Raw genomic sequence first — 13,201 nt, 5'->3', positions numbered from 1 at the left:
GGAATTGATGTGCCAATGTGCTTCTGCGGTTCGTTATGCAAGTTCATGCAATCTGAGGTTTTAGGAGATGACTACGGCATGAGGTTCTTTATGTGTGAGAACTACTAATATGATCCACCTAAGCGATATGGCAAAGACCGGGCCAAGGTAGCAGGACAACATACGCTATTTTTCTATATGACCTAACATTGAGTTATGATTCTAACTTGTGTTGGACAAAGTCTCCTCCGCCTCTTTGTGATTTTATGCAGTGGTTCGACACCGTGCAGTCGCAGCAGGCAAAGGACATTGTGGAACAAAAAGCAAGATGGGCTGCAGAACGTTGGCGCCGAATGAAGCACGAGGAACAGCAAGAGGAGAAGCGCAACAAAGAGCAAGAAGAGATCCGCAAGAGGATGGAGGAGGTGGATCGTAAGGCGGCGGCCGAACGTGAAGCTGACAGGGAGAGAAAGCGAGAGAGGGCACGCCATGCGAAGGAAGCCGGGCCCGAAGCAATTAGGAAGGGCAAATATCCTAGGTGCACTCAGTAGAGTAGTACCATATAATCCCGGCATTTAACATTACATAAGGCATGGTAGGTTTAGATGCAACAAGAAATTATATTGTCGCGTGCACATACCACTGCAATTAGTTGTTTATGTTTTAAGTTGAGAGCTTAACTCTGTGTGTTGTAGCCTTTACCATTAATTTGCAGTTGTAGCCGGGAGTCTATGAAATCTTTGAACTTTTTCTTAATATTTTCGGAGCTTTTCATGTCACTAGAATACTAAAAAACACACATTAATATAACGATAAGAATTAAGAACTAAAAAATATATCAGGGTCTGCTGCTAAAAAGCTCGAATAGCTCGAAATAGGAACCATAGTGTATCTAGCTGCGAGTACGAGATCACAGGTTGCCACTGCTCAGCACGGCGATCACGGGTTTCCCAAATGTCGCATTCTTTGCCCAGACATACGTGACATGTTTAGCAGTGCCCTTCCACCATTTCAAAAAGATGTGACAACACGGCAACCACTCCAGCTCACCTTTAAAGCAGTCTCTCTGGCGAGGACGACGGACCTGTCATTCTACAGCGAAGGTCTGTGGCGTGTAGTGGGGAAGGCGGCATCTAGACGCGATCGACCGAGCGGCAGTAATGCAGTGCTGTGAGTCTGCATGCACAGAGATGCATCGAGTAGTCATTTCGAGAATCGAATCTAGCATTTTTAGTGTTAGGTCAGCTAGCCTCTTCACTGTGTTGTCATGTAGGTTTTTTAGGTGCATTTACACTCCACACTCCGGGTATCAGACCTTTGTGCGCCTATAAATACTCCCAAGTTTGTGAACTCCCAGCACAACTCAAACATCAAACCTCATTGTATACCCAATGTCTGGAGGTGGGTCTATCGGGAATAATTACTATGGTTTTGGGAAAGGAAAAGGGGGAAGAAAGGGAGACCCCATAATATGGGAGGGGCCTCTTGGACCTGATTCCTTTCCGGAACCAGTGTTTGAGTTTCCGCCACAGCATAAGAGTGAATTTACCAATGAAACTCCTCTTCGACAATACGATAACCGTAGAGAACCGTGGCCAAAATGCAGACATGGTGAGGACTGCTTAGTGCAGATGTGCACCGACGGGATGGATGGCGGTCGGCGTTTCTTTAAATGTCCACACGCATGGGTAATACTTGGTTGTTTCATTTCTTTATCTTCAATGAGACACCTTACATGGAATTTGTTTTGCAGTCTTCCGATGCTCCAGAAAACTGTGGTTTTACTAGGTGGGTAGATCCTGCACCAATTGATTCTGTTCAGGAGTTCATCGAGTACCTCCAGATAAAGATCTTTGATCTGGAATGTAAGGTGAACCATTATGAGGAAGTGAGCGAGGGTAACAAAGACGACGAAGTTGATGATACCAGCAATGCCGCCGGTTCACAGGATGAACCATGCACTATTCCTTACTGCAACTGCCCTTGTCACAAGAAGAAGAGCCATGCGCCTCCGGCACCACCGCCTGCACCACCTGCAATGGGTGGATACTGCGGAGAAGGCTCAACGCAGTTTGCTACGTGGGGGTACGGCTACTAGGACTACCCTAGTGCTAGTGACATGCTGCATCATTGTGTTTATTCTGTTTTTTTAAATTATCTAAGGCATGTTAGGTTTGTCCGGAATCTGTTTACCGTAGTTTGCAACGGGTTCTGACATGCCACTGCATGTGTGATGTGTGTTTCATTATCGTTGTATTATGATGTAAAATTTGGTGGTTCACATTACGTAATGCATTTCTTAGTTTTTATTTCTTATCGTTATATTAATTACATGTGTGCTTTTAAGTTACCTGTAGATCAGGAGTACGCAATTCGGCAGAGCTTCGCCGCTTTTCTTCTCCTCACCCCTCTCTTTTTTTCTGAATTTTTAGACTCAAATGACAAAGGGAATGGCGGCGAATGGTGGCCAGGGTTTAAGTGGGTTTGCTTGGACTATGCTATTTCTGAATAATATTTTCTATTTCATAGGAGATCTTGATCCCTTATTTATAGGTCTAGCATTAACAGGTCTGGAATTAGGTGTAGCTATATCACAAGCTCATGTTTCTACGATCTCAATTTGTATTTACTTGAATGATGCTACAAATCTCCATCAAAATGAGTAATTTCATAATTGCACCTTTCGAACATTGATATTGTAAAAATTCTGTGTAAAGCCATCATTGTCAGAAGGGAGCAGGAGATACACAACTCCTTTAGATATCAAAAGTTGCATAATAATCTGACAATTAAAGAACTACATATGAAAAAAAAGCTACGGAAGCAATGGTTCCAATTTGCATTTGCATCAGGGGACCCTGTCGCCCCCCAACGGGCGACAGGGGCCTGTCGCCCTGGGGGGGGGGCGACAGGGGCCTGTCGCCCGTTGGGGGGGGGGCGACAGGCCCCCCTCTTTTTTTTCCTCCAGGGACTTCGTTGCAAATTTGAAGAAAAAAAATTACATTTGAGCCCTGTCGCCCCCCCATAGGGCGACCGGGGTATATTTTTGAAATTTTCCAAAACCGACATATATTTTTGAAATTTTAATTTTTTTTAAATATAAAAAAGAAAAAACCGCGCGTTTTTGGTGGGCTGGAGGGCCCGCGGGACAGAGTTGGCCCGGCGGGGTCCGGTCCATGGCTTTCAGTCTTCCTAGGCCACTGCAGCGTCTGCAGGACCTCGAGGAGGGGCCCAAAACTAGGCAGGCCCGAACGAGAATCGTTTTCGGATCGGGGTTCCAACTTTCAAGGCCTTTTGCGAGCCGAGAAAAAGCGGCAATTGATACGCAAAGTCTAATACACGACCCGTCGCGCCAACGACAGAGCGCGCGACCCCCGTAGCCCAACAGGCCAACGTGACGGGCCCAGGTAGCCTTGACGGAGGCAGCCCAGCGAGACCACAAACCGGCCGTTGGGTTGCAGACCACCCCACGCTCCCCTTCGGTTTACCCCAACGGGCAACGGCCGCCTCCTGCGACAGTGGGGAGAGGAGCCGTATGGGAGGTGATTCCCGGCCGCCGGCGAGGAGCGGCGGCAGTGCATCCCATCGAGGAGCGGCGGCGGCGTCCCCCCCCCCCCCCCCCCCCCCGTCGAGGAGTGATCCGGGAGATCGCTTACCCCCCGTGCCCGCTGCGGATTCAATGTGAGTCGCAATCCCCCCAACCTTCTCCCCCCCTCTCACCCTACCCTCCTCCTCCTCCGCCATGGTGCCGCAGCCGAGCTGGAGTGCCGCCGCGGCCTCGTGGAGGGGCAGGGGCGGATCTACAGGGTATGCCGATTTGGGGCCACGGCATACCCTGCACTTCCGGCCAATACAAGGCAACTTTTATGTACTTACCGATAATTAGCATCAACTCTTTTTTGCTTTTTGAGTGCTGCTCGCCCACCCTCCAGGCTCCAGCGACTGCAAGCGGCAGCATCTGGACTAGAACCCACGGGCTAGCTCAAGTAGCAAAACTGAACGTGAGGACGTCTATTGGTTTTGCATGGTTCCGTAGATGGGAATGGCAATGGCTGCATTTGTGCCGGTGATAAAATGACCAGTGACCACCACCGATTGAATTGCTTCTGTTATATCAATTTTTAAACTATCAATTGTTACTATATGGTGTAAAGTTTGCTAGGTTTCTGATTTGGAGAAACTGCTGGGGTCACCAGATCAAGTTCAAACTAATCCAAAAACTCTGCTCTGTCATATGCTCAATTTAACATAATTTTTCATAATTTTGATCACATAACTCATTCTTGTGTTCTAGAGAGTGCTTTTCAATTCATCCTTTTGGCGATCTAGTAGCCATGAGGGCTTGAGTCTCCTCTTGTTCATTTAGCAATTTTAGATATTAAGATATATATAACCATGCTTTTAGGTTCTTTTAGGTATTTAACCTTAGTTATTAAATTGCTTGGCAAATTTTAATTTTTTTTATCAAATTGTTCATTGTATCTTACCAAATTATATGTTGTAGGAGCAGCATGACTTGTAGTTTGTTTTGTATTTTTTTTACTCAAAGAATGTTTTGTACTCGTTACTCAAATACTCTCTTGTTGGGTTGCCGGCTATAATGGATGTTATTTTTAGCGGATAGACCTATGCACAAAATCCACTCTCAGTGGCAAGCTTTTTGTTTTCCATGACTCTTAGTGTCAAGTTATGTGATTTTTTTGTACGCAAATAGCGTCTGAATTTAGCTATTAAGAACCGAATAATGTTCTCCCGGGGATTTTGATGCCTAATCATAGCGAATTTGATGCCCTAATCCTAGTGAATTTAATGCCCTAATCCACTTAGCGAACAACATCCCCTCATGAAAAATTGTTACAAGTTGTGTTATTCTTTTGCATATAAATAGTGTCAAGTTACATAATGTTGTAGCGTCAAGTTTGCAGAGTCGTGATATAGTGTCATATTAGGGTAAAGGTACCGTCAAAGGCTACAATATAAAGTGTCAACATAGATATTTTTTTTATCTACTGTTTTTCTGCACCACAAGCTATTTGTGTTATAGTGACATGTTTTTACTCTTTCTCTATGTCTGTTCAGCATGGCTCGAAAACAGAAATTTCAAACTTTGGATCATCCTTCTCCATCGAGAAGGAATAAAAGAGCATCTTCTAAATCAGATTTGGGAGTTGGTGCTGGTGGTGGTGGGAGAGGAGGGAGCTCAAAGGCACAAGATGATAGTGATGATTGTCCATCGCCAAAGAGTTTTTTAGAAAAAAAAACTAGCTTTGAACAATAAGGTTTTTATTTTTTTTGTGTGCTTTTTTTAGACAACAAATGAGATGTCTCGAAATTTTTATGGTACACCTGTAACAACTTACATAATTCGTAATATCAAGTTAGTTATATGAGGTATCAAGTTATATTCTATTTTCACTTGTAATTATTGGTAAGTCTGTATCAACTTAGAAATTTTTTTCTAATCTCAAGTTAAGTTATCTGAGGTATCAAGTTATTCTTTTTTTCTACATGTAGTTATGATACACCTTGGTTTGTGCTTTTTTTATACTGCAATTGAGATCTCGGAGTTACGGTACACCTGTATCAACTTAATCATTTTTGTAATCTCAAATTAACTTTTCTGATATATAAGTTATTTCATATGTCATGTTTCAACTTATGTCAAATATGTCGCGTCTTTCTTTTTTATCACAACTTTTTCATTTTTATCACAATCTGCATGTCTTTTTTCTATCACCAATATATTCTGGTATATTTATTTTTTTTACAGCATGGCAAGAAAGAGAACTTAAAATGCCAGATCTGCTCCCTCTCCGTGGAGAAAGATGAGAGCAATGTCTGTAATGAAAGTTGAGGAAACTCAACAGACCCAACAAGATAGCAAAAATGCTCCTTCCTCATGACAAGGGCAAGTTGTCAAATATCAAGAAAAATTCAATAAACGAAGATGCAGCAAACAAGTGTAAGACTATCAAGGTAAATCTGGAGATGCTACAAGCTCAACTTCTATAGTTGAAGGGGTCAAGGCCAGCGCTCAGAGATAAGGAAAATAGTGAAACACTCCCCTAAGGTTGACAAGATTTATCTTATGTGGACACATGATAATTTGCTATTTGTGTTTCTCATGTTTTTTTTCACGGTTTGTTTGCAAGTTTAGTAGCAACTTACAGTCATATATTATGTAAACTTGTGTTGTTATATTTGATAATTTATATAGTTCAATATACCAAACACAACTTTTTTTAGATATTGTGCTATCAATCTGCATTCATTTTGATATCAACTTGTATAGATTGTTCACTATCCATTTATGTATGCTCTGACTATCAACCTACATCCCTTCTGACTAACAATTTTATCGACCTACACATATTTATGACTATCAGTTTGTGTATTCACACTGACAAATTGTAGTAACAATTTTCTATGCCATTCATCTTTTTATATAAATTGATACATTATCTCAACATGACTTGTTACTATATTTTTATGAGCGTCAAGCAATAGAAGTTGTAACACTTTCTCTACATAAGTCAATACTAATAAGTTGATACAAAGTATCTATTTAATTTAAATTGCTGTGTGTGTGCATGAAGGACAAATTATTGTTTGTAAAATATAACACAAATTGTTACATAGGTTGTACATATGTTGTGATTACATATTCAACATAAATTGATAGTTGTATAAAATAGTCTCAAAATATACCAAATATGGATCTAGTTTTGTAGATCTCTTCGCAAAGAATACAATGGTACAAATGGATTTAAAATATGATGTGTGATGAGAGAGTTATGCTCATTTGAAGTTAATATGCCTATTTCGTAGTGGTGACATTAGCAATGATGTCAGACGAAAGCGATAGCTTCTCCTATGCTGCGCGACTATTGAGAATCAACTGGGACCAACCATGCATGAGCTCGCGTCAGCAGAAGAGAGGGAGGTGCGCTTGCGTATGCTTTTGGTTAGATGTGGGAGCACATGATAGAATAGGGTCGCGCAGCGATCCCCAATTGATAGGTCGGAGGAATGTATTAGCACCTCCTGGATGAAAAGAATATATTTTCTCTGAAAAAGGAAACAACATAATATTGTTAAGAGCATCTCCAACAGATTAGCTAAAAATTCTAGCTAACTGAAAAGGTAAAAGACAAGCTAAAAAAATTAAAGCTTCTCAAAAGGGTAGGAGATCCAACATCTTCTCCAAATTAATTCTCCAAATCACTTTCCTCCTGTTCGTCTTTTGCCCGTGAGGTTCCGCCCGTCGCCGCACGACCTCTGCCCCGCGAGAGCTCTGCCGCGGCACGCCGCCCGAGCTCGGCCCCCGCGGGAGCTCCACCGCCGCGAGCAGCCCGACCTCCTCCCCTGCGCGCCGCTCGAGCTCGCCCGCGAGAGCTCCGGCGCGCGCGCTCCGCCCCCGCGGGAGCTCCATCGCGGCCCGCTGCACGAGCTTCGCCCGCCGCCACGCGAGGTCCCCCGCGGCACGCCACCCAAGCTCGACTCCGCGGGAGCTCCGCCACAACGAGCTGCCTGAGCTCCGCCCCCGGCGAGCGAGCTCCCCCGTCGCACGCCGCTCGAGCTCGCCCGCGCGAGCTCCGCCCGCCGCGCTCCGCCCCCGCGGGAGCTCCATCGCGGCCCGCTGCACGAGCTCCGCCCGCCGCCGCGCGAGCTCGGCCCAGCTCGAGCTCCGCCACGGCACGTCGCCCGAGCTCGGCCCCGCGGGAGCTCCGCCACCGCGAGCTGCCCGAGCTCCGCCCCCGGCGAGCGAGCTCCCCCGCCACGCGCCGCTCGAGCTCACCCGCGAGAGCTCCGCCCGCCAAACTCCGCCCCCGCGGGAGCTCCATCGTGGCCCGCTGCATGAGCTCCGCCCGCCGCCGCGCGAGCTCGGCCCAGCTCGAGTTCCGCCACGGCACGACGCCCGAACTCGGCCCCGCGGGAGCTCCGCCACCGCGAGCTGCCCGAGCTCCGCCCTCGGCGAGTGAGCTCCCCCGCCGCGCGCCGCTCGAGCTCGCCCGCGAGAGCTCCACCTGCCGCGCAGCGCCCGAGCTCTGCCACCGCGAGCTGCCCGAGCTCCGCCCCCCACGAGCGAGCTCCCTCGCCGCGCACAAGCTCCGCCGCCGCGCGCCGCTCGAGCTCGCCCGCGAGAGCTCCGCCCCCGCGCGCCACACGAGATCCACCCGCCGCCGTGCGCGAGCAGCTCCGCCGCCGGGCTGGGCAAGGCGGCTGGTGGGGCCGGCGAATGGAGGTGGGACCAACGCCAGCGGGAAGTACGGAGAGCATATGCAGAATGGGCATCGGTCAGTAAAGATGCAGAATGGAGAGCCCAAAATAGAGAACGTGGATACTGACTGAAGGATTTGCAGAGACGGTTGGATGCAAATTTTATCCCAATGTTGCTAATTTTAGCTACTCAACTCATTTTGAAGAATATCTTGGAGACGCTCTAAAACTTCGAACTAACGTTTCAAATTTAAAGCGAACAGAACAATTTCTGCACAAGTACAATTTTTTTTCTGTATATGACAACTGAGGCCAAGGTCGTGTTTTCTTTGCCTGAAGGTTTTTCAAAAAACTAGTTTTACAATCTGTTGTTCAGAAAGGCTTGCTTTTTGGACCGACTCCCTGAATTCTGAACAATATTGTTCAAGATCTCGTCCTCTGAACTCTGAAGCCACCAACCCTCCTATGGTCTAGCCTTTTGGCTTGCTAAAAATAACAACTTCTGCATAATATGTTTTCAAATGATGCTAGTTTGGCCGACTCCCTGGTTTTGAGCAGGAAAAACCAGAAGCTGAAAACAAAAGAAAAACAAGGCTTCACCAAGTTTGCAAATGGACACATGGTGGCAAGCAAGGAGATCAATTCGCAAATAAAGGAAAAGAATCACAGAAACGCCCGCCACTGGAAGAGTTCGATTCCGGCATGCATCGATTGAGATGAATTCGCACGTTTCAATGGGACGGCAAAGGATAATGTCATAAACAAATGCTGGTCGTCATGCACGTGGCATTCTTTTTAGACGGAATCGATCACTTCCATCATCAAAGGTGATCGAGCTAGCCAAAATTCTACGCACCCAAAGGGGAGATGTATTTTTAACTACCGTGCGCTCTCGACCGAATCCTGCTTTACGGCCGCAAGAAATACTACCGGCTTTTTCGCTTCGGCACGTGCGGTGGCGTCCTGATGTCACTTCTATACTACTGGATGCGGCTTGCTGCGGTTGGTGGCTGGTGTTGATTTATTGTGAGAGAAAAATAATGTTGACTGGCTAGTACTGTTGGTTGTTGCTGATTTGATGTGATAGAAAAATACTGTTGGCTGGCTCCAGCAGAACAGAATGTAATTTATCCTTTGGCTGTACAGAATCTCAGTGCTAATCCTTGTGTAATTCGATGTACTAGTATTACTAATTGCGGCAATCACGGGATGCCTGGAAAAGAAGGCAAAAAATAAACGCAGCATCTTGGCACCATTCATGCAGGTGCAGCGGCGTCCCTTGATTGGCCTGCTGGTTTCCACCGGTTTCCTTTTTTCCTGCCGATCGTGTCGCCGGCGGCGGCGGTGCTCGGCGTCGGCGACATGGATATGTCTCTCTTGCCGGCAGGGGGTGGAGAGCCGGCCGACGGCCGGTGCCTGGTGGTGGGTCAACGTGCGCGTGGTACGGACTAGGGACGGTGGGCGACTGGGTGGGGACGCCGGCAGTGCGCAGTGCGCCGTGCGCCGGCCAAGCCCCTCCGGTCCCTCACCCCAACCGCCGCTGGTAGATAAGCTTCGGCTTGCCCTTTTCACTTTCCTGCGTCGGAGTCACCGTGGTCACTCGCGTCCAGCTCGGAACAGGGAATGGAAGAACCACGGCGCCGCGCGGGGCGGGGCGGGGCGGGGCGGTGACCGCGGCGCGTGGCGTGGCGTGCCGCTTTCCGCCGCAATTCTCGCGGCCCCGGCCGGGACCGGACGGAATGCGCGCGCCAAGTCCACATAGCCGGCGCACCGCCTGGCCGGTTTTTATTTCCCCGCCGTCGCATCGCCCGATCGCCGTTGGGTTTGGTTTGGGTTTCGCTCGTCACGCTCACACTAGCCTGACGCCACGGGTGGTCCAGTCCAGCCAGCGGCGCTCCGGACACCGGAGACACGCCTTGGACGGGGATCGATGAGCGATAGGCGCGTGCTCTTTGACTTTGTTCCGCTCTGGGTTGTGCGCGGGTTAGGAACTCCACCATACATCTGCATTTTCAGATTTTAGAAAAATCTACTGCCCTCAAAGAAGACGGAAAAGGCGACACGGTTTTTGACAAATCCTTGACCTTTCACGCATAACTATTAACTAGCATGGTTGTCTTGTGAAATACCGTTTAAGGTTTCTTTTGATCTTTTTTTATTCAGAGCCATTTCCGTTTATTTAGAGAAATATGGTATAAGATTCGGTTGGACATAAAACTCACCGGAATAAAAGTATTGCTTACTAGCATGCTTAACGCCGCTGCCAGCATTTTAAGCGTGCGAAAGTGGTCGTGAACTTGTAACGTGATGTTTCTTATTAGATTCACTGTTCCATGTATATATATATATATATAGCGCTATTCTACACCCTAGGTGTAGAATCCCATTCTACACCTAGCCAACCCAACCAGCTAACCCAAAGCAATCCGGCTCCGCCCCTCGACCTGACCTATCCCTCACATGTCCGGCTTCTGTTTCGCGAGCACGAGCCGCGAGCGCGCGGAGCGCGCAAGCGGCAAGTGCGAGGCCTCTCTGGTTTGGCGGCGGGTGGGCCAGCGAGGGCCGAGGCTCGCGGTGGCGCTAGCGGTGTCGGGGGCAGGAACCGACGCGAGCGCGAGACGTGAGCTGCGCGGAGCGCGGCGAGCGGTGAGGCGAGCAGTCGAGAGTCGAGGCGCGCTGGGAGTTGCGGGGCGGCCTGCACAGGGAGCAGCGGCGCGGGCTCGCGAGGAGCGGTGGCGCGGCCTGCATAGGGAGCAGCGGCGCGGGCTCGGGAGGAGCGGCGGCGTGGGAGCAGCCGCGGCTGCCTCGCCTGCAGGGGTGCTGCAGCGGCTGCCTCGCCAGCAGAGGAGAGGAGGCGGCATGGGGAGCGAGCACGCACAGCACGAGGGTGCGGCGGCGGCGAGGTGCATGGGCCAGCTATGGAGGCCGCGCGCGGCGAGCTGCGGCGGCCGACACGCGTTGGCTGCGAGGCAAGTGACGCACGGGGCAGCTGAGGGGACCAGCACGGACTGGAAGCAGCGCCCATGGGGCATCAGCTCCAGGAGGAAGAAGCAAAAAAGAGGGATTCGCAAAAATTACTGAAGGAGAAATCGATCGACAATGTTAATTGAACAAATCATCTTCTATTAGCAATTGACTATAGCTCACTTCTCTCCTTTTTTGTTGATTTGATGAATTTTGTTGTAGCTCAGTAGCTAGTCTTTTCATGATTCAATTACTGAAAATAATTAATTTGTCAATTGTTAGTAATTAAGCGATCCTTACAAAAGGCACTAGACATGTGCGCAAAAAAGGAAAATGCTTAATATCCTGATGACTGAATTTAGATATGTACACAAAAAGAAAAATACCGAATTACTGAATCTCCCTATTACTGGATGATAGACTCAGAAGATGATCTTGCAAAACCAGGATTACTGAATGTGTATTACTAGATTACTAAATAAAAGATGTCTACTAAAATATTTATTACTGAGTCTCTCTATTTCTTAATCCAAAAACAGGAATTGATTGCGAACGAAAAAACTAGCCTGAACAATTCTGCATATAAAAATTCTGAAAAATTGGATCTCCTAATTACCGAATCCATACATGTACACAAAGAAAAATACTCTCCTGATTACTGAATTCATACATGTACACAAAAAGAAAAAAATACTGAATCTCCCTAATTACTGAATCCAGACATGTACACAAAAAAGAGAATACTGAATAACTGGATCTCCCTATTACTGAATCTAAGCATATACATGGCACACACATATTAGTCCTAGGAATTGCTGGAAAAAAGTACATAATCTTGAATAGCTGGTTCTCTGGATTATTGATCCCAAGCGTATACATATAGTTGGTTGTGTGAGTGACTACGCAAATGTGCACATATAAGTCACGATTGACTATCTCGTGCACCCTCCAAAAACCAAAAGGTCCACAAAAAACACATAAAGCAGTATCTTTCTCTTCACTTGGAACCCTCTTCATTGTGAAGTTAAGTATTATGACTGTCGTGTGGATGAGGCGACGAGTCTTGAAGGCGTGCCTTGCCAACATGGTGCAAATGCGCTTGTGGAACAGATGTAGTAGAGAGGTTGGGCCCTATATTGTGGTCGAAGTAGCTGCATTTTAAAAAAAAATCCACGTATATAAAATCAGTTGAGCAAACACAAAAAGAGAGAGATGGCGTGGGGGAAGAAAATAACATAGTACTAATGTTACTGGACATACACAAAAGAAAGTATGTTACTGAACAAAATCAAATAATTACCAAACATAATACATATTGCAGAGCTACTAAGGTAAAAGCACCGTGATTGGCACCAAAAAAGCAAGAAAAATATAATAGAAATACATATTACTAAGCAAACTAAATAGGTGTTGTTAACGATGGAGCTAGGAGAATACTAAACACGATTAGATGGAGTACTACTGAACTCGATGGATCGAGAGTGCTGAACATGTTGAGACGGATCAGCGAATACTGAAGATGATGAGATGGACTATACTGAGTCATATAGGTTGGACTACCAAAAAGCTAAAATGATCGACTATTAAACATGACTAAGCTTGAAAAGGATGAACTACAGACACGATGAGATGGATTATACTGAATATTTATTACTGAGTCACTCGGTTACTGAATCCAAACACATGAACTATTTTGCAAAACAATTAGAAGGATATAAAAAATTCTGAATAACTGGATCTCTGGAGTGCTGAATCCATCCAATGTAAAAAGAAGAAGAGAATACTAAAAATATTATTACTAAATCTTTCACTTATTGTGTCCAATTACTGAATATTTATTACATAAAAGAAATATTGAATAACTGGATCTCCCTGTTACCGAATCCAAGCATGAACATGGTGTGTTACTGGAAAAACAAATTCACCAAAAATCTGAGAAATTACTGAAAATAGTGCATAGTACTGAATAGCTAGTTCTAGGGTATTGAGGGATTATTGGATTACTAGATACATACCACAAGTGAGGTGCGGTAGGATG

Source organism: Panicum virgatum, chromosome 2K (assembly GCF_016808335.1).
Source record: "Panicum virgatum strain AP13 chromosome 2K, P.virgatum_v5, whole genome shotgun sequence".
In the NCBI taxonomy this organism is placed as follows: Eukaryota; Viridiplantae; Streptophyta; class Magnoliopsida; order Poales; family Poaceae; genus Panicum; species Panicum virgatum.
Note: the sequence above shows the minus strand (reverse complement) of the source record.